The sequence below is a fragment of the Sciurus vulgaris genome, assembly GCF_902686455.1.
Source record: "Sciurus vulgaris genome assembly, chromosome: 1".
Taxonomy (NCBI): domain Eukaryota; kingdom Metazoa; phylum Chordata; class Mammalia; order Rodentia; family Sciuridae; genus Sciurus; species Sciurus vulgaris.
Window position 1 is genome coordinate 52,835,994 of NC_136461.1, and position 20,643 is coordinate 52,856,636.

The 20,643-nt window shown below is 43.4% G+C and overlaps 1 long non-coding RNA gene across 1 annotated transcript in view; it reads left to right on the forward strand.

Moving 5' to 3' along the window:
* Window positions 1-20,437, forward strand: part of LOC306659390 — a 62,839-nt gene extending 42,402 nt beyond the window's left edge. The window contains exons 2-3 of the long non-coding RNA XR_013763285.1: window positions 19,226-19,409; window positions 20,073-20,437. This is a non-coding gene — a long non-coding RNA (uncharacterized lncRNA). The remainder of the gene's footprint in view (window positions 1-19,225; window positions 19,410-20,072) is intronic.
* The last annotated feature ends 206 nt before the right edge of the window (window positions 20,438-20,643 follow it).

Below are 20,643 nucleotides of genomic sequence, written 5' to 3' on the forward strand. Positions count from 1 at the left end.
GATCATCAGTCATCAAGTGGAGAGCATGGGGTAGGCAGATAACAGACTTGTAAATGAGGGCATGTGTGAATTTAAGTTGGAAAACTTTCCCCCTAAGCTTCTAGTCCTCAGAACTATTTACTGAGGAGCTCTTGCCACAGAGTAGGCCCTGTCCTAAACATATGAATTAATTCTTAAAGTCTTCAGTAGTAATCCTCCAAGGTAAATAATATTCCCATCTGACAGATGAGGAAAGTGAAGTAAGAGAGAGTAACTTGTCCAAGGTCATGTGGCTAGTGATAAGCATTAGATCTGAATTTGAACCCAGGCACTGGCTTCAGAGTCTGGGCTTTTCTTCAATGCACACTCATTCTCATTCATGCTGGTTCTGTTGGAGAGAATAAGAAAATCTCATTTGATCCTGAGAACGTTCCTGTAAAATAGGTAAAGCCAGGGCTTATTATCTTCTTTGCAAGTTAAACAGTTGACCGATCCTGAGAATGTTCCTGTAAAATAGATAAAGCCAGGGCTTATTATCCCCGTTGCAAGTTAAAAAGTTGATAGAGAAAATAAGTTAACATCAACCAACTAGACTGTAGCAGAGCCATTCTCTGGGCCTGAATATTGGGCTCAAGCCAGAGCCATTTCTACTTTTCCATGCTGCCTTCGCTTGAGACATCTGCCCTCCTTATTCCATGCAGATGTGCTGTTGATGGTGCTCCGCTGGTGGTGGTGCTGGGGATTGAACCCCAGCCCTCATTTCATGCTAGTCAAGCACTCTACCAACTGAGCTATTCCCCCAGCTGCTGTGCTTTTTGCATTCTGAGCTCATATACTCAGCAGCTGCCTTCCCTCAGAGGCCATGCCCAAGAAAAACAAAGAAGGAAGCCTGGGCTCAAGGCCCTGCTGTACTGAGTGCTGAAACTTCGGCACCTTCTGAGGGACACGCAGAGTTACTGATTCAATGCAACAAGCATTTGTTCAGCTCCTGCTCTGCACCAGGAATGTGAAGGGATTAGGAGCTCCATTTTTAGGGATGTCCTACTTACCAGACATCCCACGATGGAACCAGAACCTTTTCCAAGGTCTGCCAATGCTCTGTGCCAGCCAAGGCTCTGCCACCAATTGAGAATGACAGCCTAGAAGAATGAGAAAGCCCAGGGACTCAAGATCAGTCTCCAGACCTGACCTGATAAGTCATATCATCTTTCTGGTCTTCAGTTTTCTCCTCTGTAAAATGAAAAAATTAAGTTGGGTAACCTCTGAGATATCATTCTGGGGTCCATGATTCCCTAAATTAGGGTCTGTAGCGTGGCCTGTGAGAGAAATTGATCTGCGATGAGAAGAACACTCATGTGATTACAGTGGATTACCATATTACCACTTGTATTCTCCCAATCACTCTAGAGATAAATATAATCTCCCCATTTTCCAAGGAAGGGAACTGAGGCTTAGAGGACTAACATCTAGCCCTGTAACCACACAGAGCCAAGGTTTGAACTCAGATCTCCCAGGTGCCATAACCCAGCACTCTGGCTTAGAACAATTCCATTCTGTCCACCCATCCTGACGTGGCCCTGTCTGGGCTGGTGTTCACATGCAGCAGACTGACCCCAAGCAGACATTGCTAGTTTCATTAGGCTCAGTCTGGCTTCTCACTGGGCTAGGAAAACAAGACAGGTGTATGGTCACCTATCCAGGCTAGGGCACCGAGGGTTGCTGAGAAAGAGCTCACTGTGTTATGGAGGTGAGAGCTTCCCATTGCTGATTTCTGCTGATATAAATCCCCAGATGGCCTCCTTGCTGCCAGGTCCTTGGCAGATGCCAATCCTAGTGGGGGAGCCACTTACAGTATTTCTGAGGTTTGCTCAGTTTTCAAGTCTGGCCACATTTGAGCAGTTGCTAGGTCTTGGGCCAGCCCCAGGAAATGCCTCTGGCATCTGTGGCTGCATCCAAATAAAAACAACTTCTTGATGACCAGCAGGGGCCTGCTCTACATGGCTGGGATCCCTAGAAACCTGGCCACCCCAAGGTCCAGATCATCAGTGAGGTATGTCACCAGATGGGCTCACACTGGGGCTGTCGATTTAAGGGAACAGACCCAGCTAGAACCACACAGGAGCACAGAACTAGAGCCCCATAATACCCCGAGGCCCCTTTCCTTACCAGTTGTCACCTAAGCCAAGAATCCAGCCAGTTGACTCATCTTTTATCACCAACCCTACAATCTGCTGAGTGTGAATATAGAGAAGGGACCAGCAGTGTGGAGACATTTGCTTCCCTGTCACCTCAAGTTGACTGCAGGCAAGCTAGCGTTCACTCTGCACATTTATTTCTGTCCTGCCACTTTCTAGTTGTGTGACCCTTTGGAACTTATTTGACCTTTGCCTTTGTTTTGTTATCTATAAAATGGAAATAATAGTTGTACCTCACAGGGTTGTGGGAGGATTCAACAAGAGAAGGTGTATGTGAAGTGGTTAACACAAGGCCTGGCCACAGTATGGAGTGTGTGGCGTTAGCTCCCAGTGCAGATTAGAATTCAATCATTCAATAACTAATTATATACATCCTACATATGAATGGAATGCTATGGATATATATGGAATGTAAATATTTAGTTGTTGAATGATTGAATTATTGTCTGTATGGCAAACCAACTGTATGGCAGACTGTGCTAGGTGGCGGTTGTACAGCTATGAATGTCACTTCTGTAACATTTGCCAGTTTCCATGGTGCAAATACTCCCACCCTGGCTGATGCCAAGCTACCAACATCATGTCACTGAAGGCAGAATTGTACACGATCAGCTGTGGCGAGGCAGCGCAAGCTGGTATAGCTACTTCTGGTGGATATCCAAGCTGGGCATCCTGAGTCTGGATCTGAGAAATGAGAAGTCGGGAACCAAGTCTTCTGCCTTTCAGAAGCTGCTTTCCCACTCTCACATCTATTTTTCTCTGCATCCTTTCTCTAGAGAAATCTCCTCTGCTTATTTATGCCATACTGGACCCGATCTGGGGGCTTCATATCTCAAGATGACCCCAGGTTACATAGCTTACTGACTCAGCCTTCAATGACCAATTTCAGAAATTTAATCACCCATCTTTTCTTTCAGATTCTGGCTACACGAGTCCCTCTTCTCTCACTCTACTTTACATTCTGTGTGAAACAACAATGATTTATTTTTGACCTGTTTTCCCATTTGAATGTAAAGTCCATGAGGGCAGGAATACTGTTTGCCTAGTGCCTAGAACAGGATCGGTCACTCAATAAATATTAGTGGAATTAATGGATAGATGAATGATTGAATGCACAGAACACTGACCAGGTGGCAGTTGCCCAGGCTTGGGTGAGCTTACCATTCCTGGCCTATTTGGCTATAGTAAGAGAAGATCATGTGGCTCACAGGGTAGAGTGTTATGAATATATCTAGTTCAGTCATCACTCAGATTAGGTATTGCTCTCTGTGGAAATAACAGGCATCCCTGAAACCTTGCACCCCAGGAATTGAGATATGTGATAGGGTTTAGATTTTAGTTGTCCCCCTCCAAGCTCATGTGTGAGACACTGCAAGAAAGTTTAAAGGTGAAATGATTAGGTTGTACATTTTAACCTAATCAGTACATTGATCCACTTATAGTGATTGAATGATGACTATAGGCAGGCAGAGTGTGGCTGGAGAAGGTGGGTCCCTGGGGGCATGCTTTTAGGGGTATGTATTTTGTCCTTGTCGAGAAGAGCTCTCTCTCACTGCTTCTTGGTGGCAGTGTCCCCAGTTGCTCTCCTCTGTCACACTCTTCCGCCATGATTTTCTGGCACACCTGCAGCTCCAAGGAATGAAGTTGTCCTTCTATGGACTGAGACTTCTGAAACTGTGAGACCCCAAACAAACTTTTCCTCCTCTAATTATTCTTGTCAGATCTTTCAGTTGTAGCAGTGAAAAAGCTGATTAAAGCAATGTGCCCATAAAATGACACAAGAATATTCAAATAGGAAATCTGAACCATAAAGAGTCCCTGATTTTATTCCATCATTACCCTATGTACATGTATGATTATGCGAATGGTATGAATCTTCATTGAGCACAACCATAGAAACAAAATGATGTACCCCATTCATGTACAATGAATCAAAATGCAGTCTGTAAAAATTTTTTAAAAATAAAGAAATAATTTTTAAAAAAGAGTCCCTGATTTGAGCAAATCTTGCTTGAGTGATCAGTCTAGCATGCTGTAGGTAAAGTTAACACTTTCTATTGCATTATCTGCCTAGCACTCTTGTTTTGAGTTTGAAATAGATTTATTAATTTGATAGATGGGATTTCTTTTTTAATAGCAATTTTTTAATTTGTTCTAATTGGTTATACAGAACAGTAGAATGCATTTCGACATGTTGTATACAAAGGGAGCATAACTTCTCATTCCTCTGGCTGTACATGGTGCTGAGTCACACAAGTTGTGTGATCATACATGTATATAGGGTAATAATGTCTGTCTCATTCTACATTCTTCCCATCCCCCACGGCCCCATCCCTCCCCTCACACCCCTCTGCACAATCCAAAGTTCCTTCATTCTTTCCTACTCCCTCCACCACTATGAATCAGCACCCGCTTATCAGAGAAAATATTCAGCCTTTGAATTTTGGGGATTGACTTATTTCACTTAGCATGATATTCTTTAGTTCTGTCCATTTACCTGCAAATGCCATAATTTCATTCTTCTTTAAGGTTGTAGCACTCCTTTTTTTCTAGAAACAGAATTCCCTTTATTCTGGTAAATCCTCCTACCCCAAATCCATCCATCCATTTAGAGTGGCTATCACCATGTTCTTGCAAAACCCTTTTCAGGTCACAATTGACTGGATAAGGAGGCAAATCACTCAAGCTGAATACCTCCTCCCATTTTTTGTCCCTTGACACCAATGAAAAAAGGTGGTTCCGTCTTTCTCTGGTGGTAAAAAAATTGCAGCTGTGAAATTTGGAAATTATTGGTAGCTGGAATCTCTACCAAGCAAAGAAAGCTGATCTGTAGGGAAAGTTAATGAACACAATATGCAGAAAAATAGGGAGAGACTATGGAGGGCAAAAGTCCCCACAGCATGTGGCTGCGACTCAGATAAATCTGTTCTTGCTCTCATGTGTTCAATTCTTCCTCCACCCATTTTGATTTGTCTCCCCCAACCCCACCCCCTTCACAATTCCTTTATTGGTCCAAAGGAGTTCGCAGGCTGATTTTCCACCACTCTTACTGGATTTCTGCTGACTCAAATTTCCATCACATTCCCTTCCCGTGAATCAGGTTGAACACTCCTGAGGGCAACCAGACAGGTGCCTCTCAGGCTGCTTTCTGGAAATGGAAACCCTGAAATTATAGAGCTGGAAGCAGGCTTCTAGTCAATATTTGAGTTGGGGATGTTGAAGGAGGTGTGTCCCCAGGAACAGAATATGAGAGAGAAAGGAAACTGTAGGGTGTTTATTTCATGTCATACATGTTCATGTGTTATGTTATGTAATCTTCATGACAACTATACGAGGAAGCATTATTATCCTCATTTTATAGAAGATAAAATTGAGATTTGGATAGATTAAGTAACCTGCCCAGTTGATTCAATAATGGAGGTGGGGCTGGGGTTCAACCGATATCTAGCTGGCTCCAAATCCCTTATTCTCTCCACTCTGCCCACCCCCAGGAGTTAAACCAACAAGAGTAGCCAAGAGTTCTGAGCCCAGAGACCCTCTCCCTGCCTCTCTCAAGGCCAGCATTTCCCTCTACTGGCTGGTCCTGACTGACAAAGGAAGAGAGGCAATGCCCGCACTTCTCTTTGCTCTTACCTTTCTGTCCCACGAGACTTCCTGCCCCCCACTCCTGATGTTTTTCAAGGGGTGCTGGCTAGGTTCTCTGCCACAAAATTACCAATGGTGGGGGGTGGCAAGAGTGAGCAATTTCCACTTCAGGCCTGCTTCACCTTTAAGCACTTGAAGCATTTAAGTGTCCAGCCTATTTAATGAAAGGTTGTTAGAGGAAGGGATTATGTAATCAGCTTTGGTAAGGGAATTCAGTTCTCTGGAGCCTTTAGAAATGAGTTAACTCTCACTTCTATCTCTAAACACTCTTTCTGCACTAAAAGTCAGAATGTGAAGATCATACCTACTAGCGCCAGAGACATGAGTACAAGTGCCCAGCTTACTTCTCTGTGTGTGACTTCAGGCAGTTTAACTTTCTGTAACTTGGACTCATTTAAAAATGAAAAGAATAAAGCCCAGCTATGAAAATTCTAGTGAAGACTATATGACATATTGTGTGGAAGCATCTGGCTACAAGCAGCCACTTCGAATGTAGTCATGAAGGTTGTTATTTTTGTTCTTGGCTTTTGTGGAAATAGAGAACACTTATCATAGGGGACCAGAGGAGTGTGTTTCTTCAAAAAAGAAAAACACTACATTAAAAAATGCCAGCTGTCACTCTGATAACATACACTTCACTTTTTGTCATCACAGTCTGGTGCAGACATGGGAGGGGAGTTAAAATATATGAAATCTTCTGATGTCTTTTCAATAGCCAAGAAACCAAGATCACTTTTGAGCCCAAGTGGAGAGCCACCCTGCATTAGCTGTTCATGCATGGGATAAATGTGTTCTTTTAAGAATGTTCTAAAGCAGTAACTTTCATATTTACATGTTTAGTGGTGGAATTCCTTTTTGTCGGATTTGGTTTTTTGAGGTGCTGGAGATCAAACCCAGGGCTTTGTGTGTGGTGCACATAAAGCAAGCACTCTACCACTAAACTACATGTATCCCAGCACAGGAATTCTTTATTCAAACGAAACTGTAGGAAGAACTGCAATACCTAAAGCATTAATCTCTTTATTGAATGCCCATTTTGTTTGACTGTCTTCTTGGTACTAACTAAAACGGAAGAAAACAATACTTCTTGGGATCAAGGTACTGAGTCTGAAGCCTGCCCAAATTGTCTTCTCACCTTTATCCCCATCTGTTGTTGACCTGGGGCTCTATGGCTCACAGTTTTAAAACTATTGACCCTTGAGCAGTGCTTCTTAGAGTGTTAGGAGAGAGGAAGGAAAATGGGACCTCCAAGATGGGTAATGGAAGAAGAATGTCCAAGAGGAAGAGGAGGCTGGTCACTACAGGCTAATCGCCTTCCCTTTGAGATTCTTCTACTAAACACCGTTACTTTACCGCACTGACAACTTGAGGTGCTACAACCCAAACATGAATCCAGGCAGGAGTCGTCCCATGAGTTTCACCAGTACCAGATTGGCACATTCAAGCACCATTTCCCTTAAGACTGATAATAATAAAAGAAGATTCAAAACAGAATTGCATATAACCATGTAACCTGGCTTACAACATACAGCACACTCAGACAGTTGAGAACCCATACAGTACACATCTGCCTGGCTCATAGCCTCCCTGGAACAGAAACCATCCCTCTCTCACCATTTTTAAATTCTTTGACAACCAGATACTGGAGAACAAGAATGAAAGAGAATCAGTTATTCTCTTCCTCATCTTCCCGACTGTCCAAAACTCCAACTCCTAAGTTCTGATTTCCAGTCTCATGCTTTCTCTCTACCCAAAATTACACAGGGCATGGACACTCATGGGAGGGAATGATCTTGTCCTAGGTTCTCAGCAAAGAAGCTATATCTAAATAAAATGCAAAAATATCAGCATTAGACAAAAGCTGTACTATACATACATAATATTGAGCTTGGATTAGGGTGGGAGTTGAGATGGTCATTTCACCACAGAATGGAATTAACATTTTTTAGGAGCCTTCTATGAATCAGGTATTGAGCTGTGTGTTCTCACATAGTTTAAAATGTTTAAAATAACCCGTGAGCAATCCAGTGTAGCAGATACTATTATTAATTCCCTTTTTACTGTGGAGGAAAACAAGGCTTAGAAAAGGTAAGAAACTTTCACCAACTTCCTTGCTAATAAGTGCCAAATTGAAATATTATACTTAGGTCACTCTAATTCCGGAACCAAGGCTCCAAATATTATTACTGCCCAGAAGTTCCTGTCATTGGTCTCCAAATTCTGTCTTAGTTTTTTGAGTAGTCACCATGATTGAACCTCCAAAGGCCATTCTATCCCAGTCTAAGTGTGTAAAACTAATCTCCCTTGCCAATGACGAGTTCAGGGATGTGGCAGACCTGAACAATTTTGAGCCAATGAGACAAAGGAGAAATTTACTAGGAGTTTGGGGGGAAACGTTTGGCCTTAGGGGAAAATGAAAAGAAACCAGCCTCTCTCTTTCCTACTTGGTGAGAACAAGGAAGCATGTACTCTTTAATGCTAATGACAGACACCTACAAGGATGAAGGAAACCAACTTCAGAATGAAGTCAATGCTGTGCACCTCACAGTACAAACACAAAAAGGCCCTGGTCCTTGCTGAAGTCACTGAACCTCTTGATCTCTCCACTCAAAGGCCCCCTTCCTCAGAGCTCCTCCTTGATAAGCTCATACTGCCTAAACAACACTGCGTTGGATTTTCCGTGGCCTAAAGACAGAACTTCTTCCTTGATGCAGAAAATTGATACCAGCATTGCTATGCATTGTCATTTGCCCCGAGTCCTACCTAGCAGAAGGACAGCCATGCTTTCTGGTTGATGCCCTCAGTTTCAATGTAATACAGTAATTGAAATCTCTAGCTCTGGAGTCTAAATTTAAATCCCATCTCTTCCACTAAAAAGTTGGAAAAATTTGCTTGAGCAATTTGCTCAACTTTATTTCCATTTTCTCATCTGTAAAATAGATATAATAGAAATGTTACACTTGAAGGATTATTGTGAGGATTAAAAGAGATAAAGCACATGAAGCATTTAATGCAGGACCCGATACAGTTAATATTAGAAACTGCAGTGATATATTAAGGTTGGCTCTCTCTCTTCGTCTCCCAGTATGCTTTGCAACACAAGTCAAATGGATAACAGCTTGGGTGACCATGTAATTTATCATCTAAATCAGAACTCGTTTGTCTGGAATAAATGCTAAATTGGAATACAGAGACAATCTGCCACAAGGAAACCTGGGAGTATGATAACTTTAGTAATATCAAGAACTGATCCTGGAAAGCATCATTTTCCAGAGAGGCTCATCAACCTAAGATCCGCTGATTGTGCTCAGTCATAAGTTACCTGGGGATCCAGAAGTACCCCATTGCAGTCCATGATGAATGGGAGTTCTTTACAAGGAGACCATTTTAGAAGAGCTAGACAGCGACATAAGCCTAATTTCTAACATATTTCCCTTCTGCATTTGTAACAACGGAAACTTTTTACGAGTTTTTTGCAGAGAGGACTCAGCTTTCCCTAATCCCATATCTATGATGCATTTCAAAGAGATGGTGGGAAGAGAGCATTTGAAGAACCATCTTAATGTAATTATATGAGACGGATTATTATCCCAAGTTGAAAAGATGACTCTCTTTTTCTTCATTCTGTGCCAAAGGAAATTTCAGAAATTGAGTTCAGGCTGCAATCTCCCCTGCTGCTACCTCAGCATCAGTGTGACAGCTTCCCAGGACCAAAGAGCACATGCCATGGGCCAAAAGACCATGCTAGAGGTGGTCACTTGTGAGGACCATAAGAAATTCTTTAGGCCTCAAATGAGACCCTTCGTTTTTAACCCTGTAAGCTTTCAGGAGCAAAGAGACTTTTGTTTGAGAAGAACAAGTCCGTTTTATGAACCTGTGAGATTGTCCTTGGAAGCCCACCCAGGGGGCCTGTATTTGCTCTTTCCTAATGGGCACCTCCAGTTTGACCAGTGATTTCAAAAGCTGACCTTGGGAATTCCTCCTTGGTGTTAATAGACTGGAAGGAACCTACATCTGTGAAGCTTTGAATTAGTCCCCTCCTGTGCTGGACAGGTGGTTACCTTTACAACATCCATTCCACATGCTACACACACACACACACACACTCACCAATGGTGGCACAGACGTGCTCTTCAGATGGACTTGACCTCATTCAGTTCCAGAGGTCCAAGTCATCAGGATTAACACGTGGCCCTCACTACTGTGGTTCAGGAGTAGACAGGTGATCCAACTTAGTCCAAACAGAGAGAGGCTTGGGACTTTTCTCTGTGCATTTGTCAGAGTATTTCACTCCCCTGATTGTGAACAAGGACACATGCTGCCCCAAGAAATGTTGGCAACATGTCCACACCTTGAGGGTAGCCAGCTGAGGATGGAACCCCTTCACAGAGGGGACCGGAGTTGACAGAATAGCAAAGAAATGAAACCAAACCCCTGAGCAAATCATACCTAGATCGTCCCTGCTTCAGGACGTTCATTCATGTTTCTACAAATACCACTTGAAGTTAAATTGGTCACATTAGATTTCCTCTTCTATGACAAAAGGCCTCCCAGGTGGGGTATTTATTCACAGGCACTTATGTAGCTGGGAAGCTCCTCTGGCTCCCAATTATGGCCATTAAGGAAAGGCACAGTTGCACTCCTAATGGCTCCTTCTTTGCAGGAACATAATTGTCATAGAGGTTTAGAGAAATTTTTAACTTGAATCGTATGACATTGCCAATATTTGGCCATTTTTGTCCTATAAAATGGCAATTTCATGTGGTTCAACCAATTAGCAAGAAGTGGTTGCTTTTAAAAACCATGGCTAAAGAACTTTGCTCTACTTACAGAATATCTTTCCTATCATTCTCTCCTTCACTATTACCATCACTCTCATCCAAATCAATGCCACCTCTTGCCTGGGAGGGAGAGGGAGCTGCTGTAAAAGCCTAAGTATCCATCTGTCATCACCCCTGCCCCCTCCAGTTCACTCTCCATATTGTAGCTAAAGTGACCCCTTCAACTGGGTATCTCATCCTCCCCTGCTTGAAATCCTTTAATGGCATCCTCTTTTTCTTAGAAAATAATGTTTCAAAATCCATAATAAAGCTCCCAAGGCTCTCTGTAATTTGAACTCCTGGCTCATCCTGGGACTTTCTTAGTTGTCTTTCACTTTCTCCCTCATACCTTGCCCTTTCTTCCTTCCTCATCTTGGCTTACACTATTTTGTTTGCCTAGAACATTCTCTTTGTCATTTGCTGAGTTGAGTTGTCTGTCATCCACTCTGCACAGCCATGCCGGTCTAAGAATAGGAGTTCATGTCTGTGTCCTGGGACTCCCTTTCCCATTGGCAAGAAAGGAATTCTTGGCAGATCTGGAAAGTGGAAATGAGGGGTACTTTATTCATCCAATGCTGTGGCAGCCAACCTGGGTGTATGTTTGACAATGACCAGTTGGAGAACTTGATAAGATCTGAAAGCTCTTCCAAGCCTTTGCATGTTTCCTAGGGTATTGGATTTTTAAAAATTCATCCACCTTCTTTTTATTTTATATGCACATGTTGAATACTTACTAGGTATAAATACCAGAGAAACAAAATTTAATAGATACCACCCCAGCAAGGACCTCTCAGTCTAGACTGGGGATGACAGACAGGTAAATAGTTATGGTACAGCTTACAAACATATGTTGCATTAGTTATGGTAAAACTTTAAGCATCTCAAACAAAGAGAGCCCAAAACAGTGATTTAAGGAACAAAGTATATTTCTTTCCCACGCTGTCATTCAGGGACCCAGTTACTCTATTAAACCCTTATCAACTATCCTCACCTGCTGGGTGAGCAACATGTCTATGCTCCTACAGCAGGAAGGGAAGAGATGGTCAAAGAGCATGCGTGAAACATTTTAAGACCCCAGAGGGAAAGTGAGCATATCATTGATGTGATATTTAAATGAACTTAGCCACATGAACATACCTAAATGGTGCAATTAGTCTGGGCAACGGGCAATGCCACTTGTGGTTGTACATCAGGTGACACATGAGTTACCACTGTATTGCTATAGGAGGAGAAAAGAGGTGATATGGGCAACCAACCCTCTCTACCAGCTAAGTGAGGATATAATTGGAACACAGATGAAAGGTACCTTCCTCAGTGTATGGGAGACAAGGAAGCTGTCATGGAAGAAATGTCTCTTGAGTTGTGTGTCTTGAAGAATAAGTAGGGCTCAGTCACTTTTAAAAAGGTGGCAGAGTGTTCCCAAGTGGTAGGGACAGCCAGTCAGTGGGGCCTTTATTCAAGTAATAGATGAAATTGAAGTCATATCTCATAATTTTCCCAATCTTTTGTTTTCTTTCTTTCTTTCTTTTTTCTTTCCCCCCTGTTTAGGGGATTGAACCTCCAGGGCTGCTTTGCCACTGAGCCATATCCCCAACGCTTTTTATTTTTTATTTTGAGACTGGGTCCTGCTAAGTTGCTTAGGGTTGAACTAAGTTGCTGAGGATGGCCTCAAACTTGTGATCCTCCTGCCTCAGCCTCCTGAGATGCTGGGATTATAGACATATGTGGCCACTTGGGTTTTCTGAATCTTTTTGAGATAACACAAAGTCCAGCCCATTCTCATCTAGTGTAGAATCAAAACTCCAAACTTGTCCACTGTGAATCTTCCTCCCTGCCCTAGATCTAAACAAATAGGATAGAAGAAGGCACCATGGCTACCTCTTCCTTCTTTCCTTGCTGCTCTACTTCCTACTCTTCTAGTTGGTTGCTGCCTCACAGATTAAAAAGAAGGAAAAAATGAGAAGTAAGGTATAGGAATGAGTCTATCACAAGTGATTGATCTGGTTGTACTCTGGCTTTGGGCTTTCCTATTGTGGTAAATGCATAACTGCTGGCTCTTTCTTTGTGAGATACTTTGATGGGTCCCTTGGAGAGCCCTTGCTGAAGACATCTTTTCTAGTTTCCCTGAGATGAGCATTGTGTTCTCCAACTGACCATAGGGTGGTCCGCCCCCTCTGTTAAGTCACATTATCTCTTTAGACAGTCCCCTTTGGAATGGATTCCTTTTGCTAGGACCCCAGCCTGGCCCTTCCATGGACCATTTATCTAGTCTACAAGAAGTATATTCCTTGGCCTTCCATAGCTACAAGTACAGCTGCCAATGCAGCCCTATCTGAATTTTGTTCTCCCACATTCAGAACAATATTTTTCCCTTGAGAGTTGCTGGGTCCTCTGAATTCCAGGAAACACATATCAAGCTCTCTGAATGATTCTCTGAAGACCTGATTTCACCTGGCTAAAGGCGAGGAGATAGGAAAAGTAAGTCTACACACCTATACCTCTCTCCAAAACAGTCCTTCCTGGTGACTTCTTCCACTTGCTCTTCCAAATCTGGGTGGTGTGGGAAGGTGCTCTAGAGCCAGAAGCACCTCTTAGCAGGTCAGACACAGGGGTGCTAGCACCTCTTTAGGATGTGACAGTATTCGTAACCTCTGGTCCCATAATAAAACTCCAAGAAAGCAGGAAGAGTGTCTTTTAACATCCTCTCAACGTTGGAAATGAAGTTTTGTGAAAATAAGTGGATTTTCAGTTTTTCAACATCACTTTTATGGCACACTTGCTCATTTATTAGCTCATCAGAATAGTGGGCTGTTGTTTAAAGGAAAGACACTGTTAAACAGTTACAATGAGAATGAGGGTGTTCACATGCTGATCCACCATCATGAGGGACGCTTGCTGTTCCTTAGCCGGTGTTTACACCCTCCTCCACACTTGGTGAGTCGGCCCTTTTCCCAAGGTTGGCTCTCCAGCCACCTGCCCCCTTCAGTCTCAGGGATGGTCATGCCTCTAACAATATTCTCCATGCACCTACACTGCCTTGGGCCCTGTCCTAGGTGCTAAGTATCATTTGCATATAGAATAGATAAAATCTCTGTACAAAGGAGCTTGCATTATAGTTGAGGAAAGATTTTTTAAAAAGTGAAATGATAGAGCGCTTGCGTGTGATAGTGCTCTAGCAAACCCCTTCCCAGGTGTCCTTCCAGATGTGCAGAGGTTCATAATGAAAGGCACAGTGGTCCTAGGGCTGGCATTCTACTGAAGGAGAAAGGTCTGTAAACACAATTATAATACAATGCTGCCTAAGTGAGTCAGCAGGGTGTGTGCAGAATGCTAAGTGACTAAACCTGCTGGAGGGCATCAGGGAAGATTCCCGGGCTTTTTGTTGGGAGAACACAGTATTGTATTATAGAAAAGTGGAAGATAGCTATCTTCAGTGTAAGCTCCTGGCAGCTTTCCCCCAGAGCTGCAGGCAGCTTGCTTCAGCTTGTGCTTCCTTTCTCAGGTTCAGCACTGAGGCCAGAAGCAGGGCTGGGTGGAGAGTACCTTCTCCCAAGAAGGTAGCATTCTGACCACAGGGGTGGGAGCGGGCAGACCTTATAGGAAGCAGGCAGAAGTACTTAATTGAAATAAAATGAGTGCTACAAGGACCAAGATTCTGCCCCTGGGAGACATCACTGCTTATGGAGATGATTTTGGATTTCAACTAGGATTCAATTCTTATCTCTTCTGTATGATATTGGATGAATTACTTCACTTCTCTGAGTCTCTTCTCTGTATTTATAGATAAGATTTGTTGATAAGATAAATTCATTGTGAAGATTAAAGCAGATAATAAGATAATGCTTAGCACCCATCCAGACACAAAACCCTTGCTCAATACAGGGCCACTCTCACAATTTTCAAGGATGAAAACTATATTGAGGGTGATCTGAGCTCAGTAAAGGGAAAAAACACTATTCAATCATGATAGCTCACTACAGTCTAAATGTTTCTCCTGGGAGGCAGTAAGCTCCCCAGCCCCATCACTGGAGGGATTCAAGAAGTGAGAAATCTTGCACTTGGATGAAAGATGGGACCAGATAGGCTTTGCATGCCTTGCAAAGGTAAAGAGTTGGGTCTGGGGGACGGATTAACAATAGAGCAGTGCTTTGGAGGCAGACAGGCTAGGTTCAAATTCCAGCTCTGCCACTTTACTAGCTGTGTGCTACTGGCGAAGTTATTAACTTCTTTGTACCTTAGATTCCTTATTTATAAAATAGCAACACTAACAGAATCTGACATGCGGAATTATCGTACAGATTACATTAATAAACTCTTAGTAAATCTTCAAGAAGCACTAGTCATTATTTTGTGGACAGAGGCTTGTCTCATCTTGTACTCTCGGGCAGATAGTGCCTTGCAACATCTGCACAGTGACCTGCTTAAGATCTCAGCTAGTCTCCCTTCCCCCAGACAATCCACACGTAGATTAGATTGGATTATTAAAGAGAACGTTAACACAATGGCACCAGTGTTTCTGGGCTAGTAACTAGAGTTAACACTGAGAGTTTTAAACCCTGGAGAATGCTGGATGATAGGGGTCTAATGCCTTCAAGTCTCCTGGTGGGCAGAATAGTAACCTGTTCCACCTCCACCCACCCTACACATATCTCCTGAACTTGTCAAATGTGTTTGCAGAGCAATCTCAGAATTTTAAAGCCCCAAGGGGAAGAGCTCCTTTTACATAATCCCACCAGTTACACAGACACATGCATGCATACATAGGCATATCCACTAGTACACACTCATACACTACCTTGAGAAAATCATGCTAAATGAGTCATAGCATAGAAGTTGAGACGAAGACACCGCTGACCACCTCATCTGTTGAAGGAAAATATGACCATCTTCAGCAATCATTCAGATCTCTAGCATGTCCTGCTCTTGTGGCTTCCTCTTCCTCCCCGATCCCAGGAAACCCACACTTACACTTCAGGATCCCTCTATTGTTTTGTTCTCTTCTTTCTCTTCTTCCAGAATAACAGAGAAAGATTTTTTTTTATTTAATAGTACATTGCAAATTGGCCAAAGACAACTTTGCCTGAAACTCTAGCCCACTAACATGTTCTCTCAACCAGATGCTGAGCACCAGGTACAAAGTCTTAGTGTTTCTGTGGACCCTTCGTCCAATTCCTCTTCTCTGGGAAGATCATTCCTATTTTCCTTTTCAACCCAGGCCACGTGGATCACGTACGCCTAACTCTCCTCCAGAGCTCAGAGGCATCCAGACATGACCAGTAGGATATCACATGCCGATAGTCATAGTGATAAGCCAAGAAGCTGGCACAAGACTCAAGCTGGCCAATGAGACCTTTGTAAAGCCTTAGGACTTTTGCTGGTAGGATGTCATTCTAAGTTGCCAGGAACAATGAGAGAAATTATCATCTGGTTCGAGCTCACTGGAAAATGAAGCTAGCACCAAGGAAACAAATCTGAGGTATATACCAACACTGAGCTACAATGGCACTATTTGTGCTCTTGTTTCCAACTACACCTAAAGATGATCTCCTTGAAGGTTTTTTTAATCCCGGGGTGGGGTGGAGAGAGAGAAGAAAGAGAAAAAAAGAAAAGAAAATGTTCTTGTGTAAGCCAATAGATTTCCTTTTTGTAACCAAAAGACTCCTGACTAACATACATAAGAGAAAAATTAACTTTTGAATGGAGGTTTATTCTATTTTTTTGTTTTGTTTTGTTTTTTAAAGAATTTTAGAAGGACAGCAGAGTTTTTTGTTGTTGTTTTTGTTTTTTAATGAAGATACACACACTAAGGTGGGTAACAAGATATCTTTCTTTTGTCTCACACTGGCTGAAAGAACTTTGTCTCTAGAAGATAATACTTGATTAAGACCCCTGGATGGTAAATGGATGTATGAAATGCATGGCCCACATGGAATGTTGGGGCCCAATAAAGGCCATTAGAGAAACAGAGAAAGCAAAAAGGGAACAGATAGGAAAAATTCATTAAAGGCTCAGAATGTAGGCTTAACTTGGATCTCAAGGTAACTGAAGACATGGGGTTAGAACCCCATAGAATTCCTCCCTCCACTCATCTCTTGGTGTGCATGTCTGCTTCATTTTCAACTGTAGTAGCCTGATTTATTCAAACAGTGGGAGAGAGTTTGGAAGTGACCCTCAATAGCAGGAGCTATTATCCTCCTGGAGGAGCTAGGGAGTTGGAATATTTACATACCAATCCCAGAATGGAGCAGAGAAGAACTAAAATTCACTATACCTCTTCCCATAGTTCCAAACTCCCAGGGAAGGTATGCGATTGGCTCACCTTGGATGAAGTGTGGAAAACTGAGCAAGGGACCAAGCTTGGCAATCCATGACAGACATTGTCAGCACCTGCCCAGATCGTGCGAGCCCTTCACTTTCACCTGTCAGCATCTTCGTCCCTGGGCAGAGGGACTGTATTTCAAGAGCCATGGAAGGCAGCTCTGTCCCAGTTGAATGGCAAGCCAGAAGTACTGGGTATTCTTAGCCCTCAACCAATATTATCTAGGATTGGCAGGTAAGTATCCAAACTCCCCTGAGCCTAGGGCAGGATAATTCTGAGGCCTGTGGTTTATAGTGTTTCCTGAAGCATCCACAGAAAGGATTCCAAGGACCCTTGGGACTAACTGGCTTTCAAAGGCACGCTGTGTGACCTGCCTTCTGTCCCTGGATGAATCTCCTGACCAGGTCCCCTGAACCCCCCAAATTATCTACTGGCTCAGGTTTTGCTTCTGGGGAAAGTCAAACCTAAACACCAGCCAAGGAAGGACCAGATTCCAGATCAAAGGCCAAATACAAAGGCAGGAGAAAGGTGGATTCAGTAAGTCAACAGAAAACTGACCCTGGACAGAATGCCTGAGACAGGGGCCACTCCCCTGCCCTGCTCTCCAGCTGTCCACACCAAGTCTTGGGCAGATATCTAGGTAGTTAATATGGATGATACTAGAGGCAACACAGAAAATACATTGCATTTTGTTCCACCAGATTCTGGAACTGGAATTTCCCACTAGTCCTGCATGCTGGGGTGTGCGTGGGCATATACATGGTATGGTGTGCAGGTGTGTAGGCCAGGGTGGGCTGTGGCAAGTGTGTGGTCCCCTTCACTTCCTCTCTGCACGCATAGCAGTGAGTGACTTTCTGTGGGACTCAGCCATTTCATCTGGAGAAAATGAGGCTCTGGGGAGGGAATAGGAACTTTGAAGACTGGTGCTCCATCTACCTGTCAGGAAAACCTTTAATAAATAAAAAAGGAACGGGGGTTGTGTGGGTGACAGCGACAGGGAAAGAAAGATGAAATGTGAAGTTTTCTGCCCCTGGCTCTGAACCAAAGCATTTTTGCTTCTAAGATGAAAGAGAGTGAAAATGGTCCGTGGCCAGGCCTCCTTTCTGCTCTGCAGCTGCCCGCAGGCCATGGGTGAGCAAAGCACTCATCTTCCTGCTCACAGGTGACCTACTTCCCAGAGAAGGTCTCATCTGAGGCTTGTCATGGAAAATTCTCCACGGAAGGGAACCTGTAGGAAACAAAGGACACCCCTCTAGCCACACAGGGTGTGTGTGTGTGTGTATGTGTGTGTGTGTGTGTGCGCGCGCGCGCGCACATACCCATGCCTGGGTGGTATACGTATGCAAGCTTTCAAGTCTGTGTGGTATGTGTAAGCATGTGTGGTATGCACATGCATGCATGTATAAGTGGCGTGGGGGTGTGTTTTATGTGTGTGTATGTGTGTATATGGTATGTGTATGAATTTGTGTGCATGCTTGTATATGTGTGGTACACTGCATGTGTAGTGTGTAGGCACAGTGGTACTGTGTGTGTCAATGTGTGTCAGGATAAGTGCTAGGTAGAACTGCTTTCAGCTTCTTCTCCAAAGTAGGTCTCTGTACAGGATTTCCAGAGCCCAGAATAGTTACTGACCATGAAAAAAACAAAACAAAACAAAACAAAACAAAAAATAGATTAACACATCTTCCTATCATTGGAATTCACAGAGAACATTCTGGAGAAATAGTTGATTGTCCCACCTTTCTTCAGAGATAAAGCAGAATTCCAAACTGAGTGGACAATGTGGTTTTAAAAAACAGGATACCCACAGCCTTTCCTTTAAAATGGCTTTTCTAGAATCATAATTATACCAGGCAGAAAAAAACCTCGCTTCTTAAATTCAGCATTGTTTGCACCTGTCAGATGATTTTGGACTTTCTGCTCTCTGGGCCTCAGTTTTTTCAATTGTCAGATAAAGAGGTTGGCTAAGAAAGTAATTTCCAGTTTGTCATTTTGACCTAAAACTCAAAATTTTCCAACATGACCACATACAGGATTTAGGTAAATAAAGCATTGGTTATCATGGGGGTGACCATCTCATGTCTCACTTTTCCCAAAATAATCCCAGAGATATCTCTGTAGAATTCCAAAATTCTGGAAAACCACCCGACTCAGGTCCTTCCAGTTCTGGGCCTAAGAGCTCACAGAAACTGTTATATTTGACTAACCAGAGAAAGGGATATTTCTCTGTGATAGGGTGACAATTTTCATCACTGGTTACGTTGCAGGGACTGGCTCTCCTGAGGCAGAGCTCTGCTGTCTGTGTGCCCACGGCCCTTTAGCCTATCAAGGAGAGCTTGGTCAGCACATGCAGCCCAGCACTAGGAGATCAGCCCCAGGATCCCTGCTCAGAACTACAAGGTGACCTAAAGAGCACAGGACTCAAGGGCCACTGTGGGCCTGTTTTCTGCTGTAAATTACCCCAAAGCAGGAAGGGTACACATCACTCTTAACCCTCCAGGGAAATGCAGGAACCTTTTGGCCTTTAAGAAAAAGGGAGGCAGGGAAAGGAAGTGATCTTTCTTCAGCTCACAACTCCTCCTTAGTGGTTCTCTACATCCTCCTCCTCTCCCCAGGTGAGGTGGAACCTCTCTGAAGCACCCAAGGGCATTAGGGGCTGGTCCCTGCCTCCTCTGTCATCTTCTCTCACCACAGAATTCCCTACCTCCTACACTCAGCCACAGCTGGCCACTGACCCTTCTTGTCTATAGCCTTTCCCTGACTCCATCTACCCAGAAGACTTTCCTCATCCAGACCCATCCACCCCAGCAAAGCCGCCTGACTTCTGTAGCTTCACACCTCTTGCAAAACTTTGACTCAGACTTCCCTTCCCTGGACCACTGTCCCTCACCCCGAATTCACACCTAAGAACTGCCTTGGATCTTGGTCCCTCCTCTGCCTTCCCCAGTACCCTGTTAGGTCTCCTGGGAGAGAGATGGTATCTAGTCCCCTTTAGAGTCCCAGCACATAACAAAAACATTTGCCATGTGTGAGACCTCATCCTAAGCACTTCGGAAGCATTTAGTCCTTGTAATGATTCCATGTGTGGCATATTTTATTCTTACTGTTTTGCAGATGAAGAAATCCAAAGCACAGACAAATTAACTGGTTCAAAGCCACTATCAGGAGAAGAGGCAGGACTGCTGTCAGGTAATCTGATGAAACTCCTGCTCTTAGCTTCTACACCCAGGCCTGACACCAAACAGCCTGAAGATTTCATTGATTAAGACAGATTTTCCAACTTCACTTCTCTCACTCTGTGTCCTATGAAAAGAGCCAGCCCTAAGGAGCTCAGAAGTGGTTGGCAGTGGCTGAGGACCTAGGGGTCACAAGGTCAGCCTGCTCTTCACATCCCCTCTACCAGGGAGGCTCAGCTATGATCTGCTCTATGTATGGGCCTGCGTGTTCAATTTTGTTGAAGAACAACCTCTACTGCTAAGGGAAGAAAAAATAAGAAGAATTATAAATGTATTCCATCCAAACCAAAATAGCTAACATTCATTGAGTAGTAAGATGTACATTGGCTTCATATTCATTAATTTTTAACCTGCTCAAGAATCCTCTGACAGATACTGTTATCTCCCATATCTGTTTTTAGATGAGGAAACTGAGTCATAAGCAAGTGTTTTAGTCAACTTTTTCACTG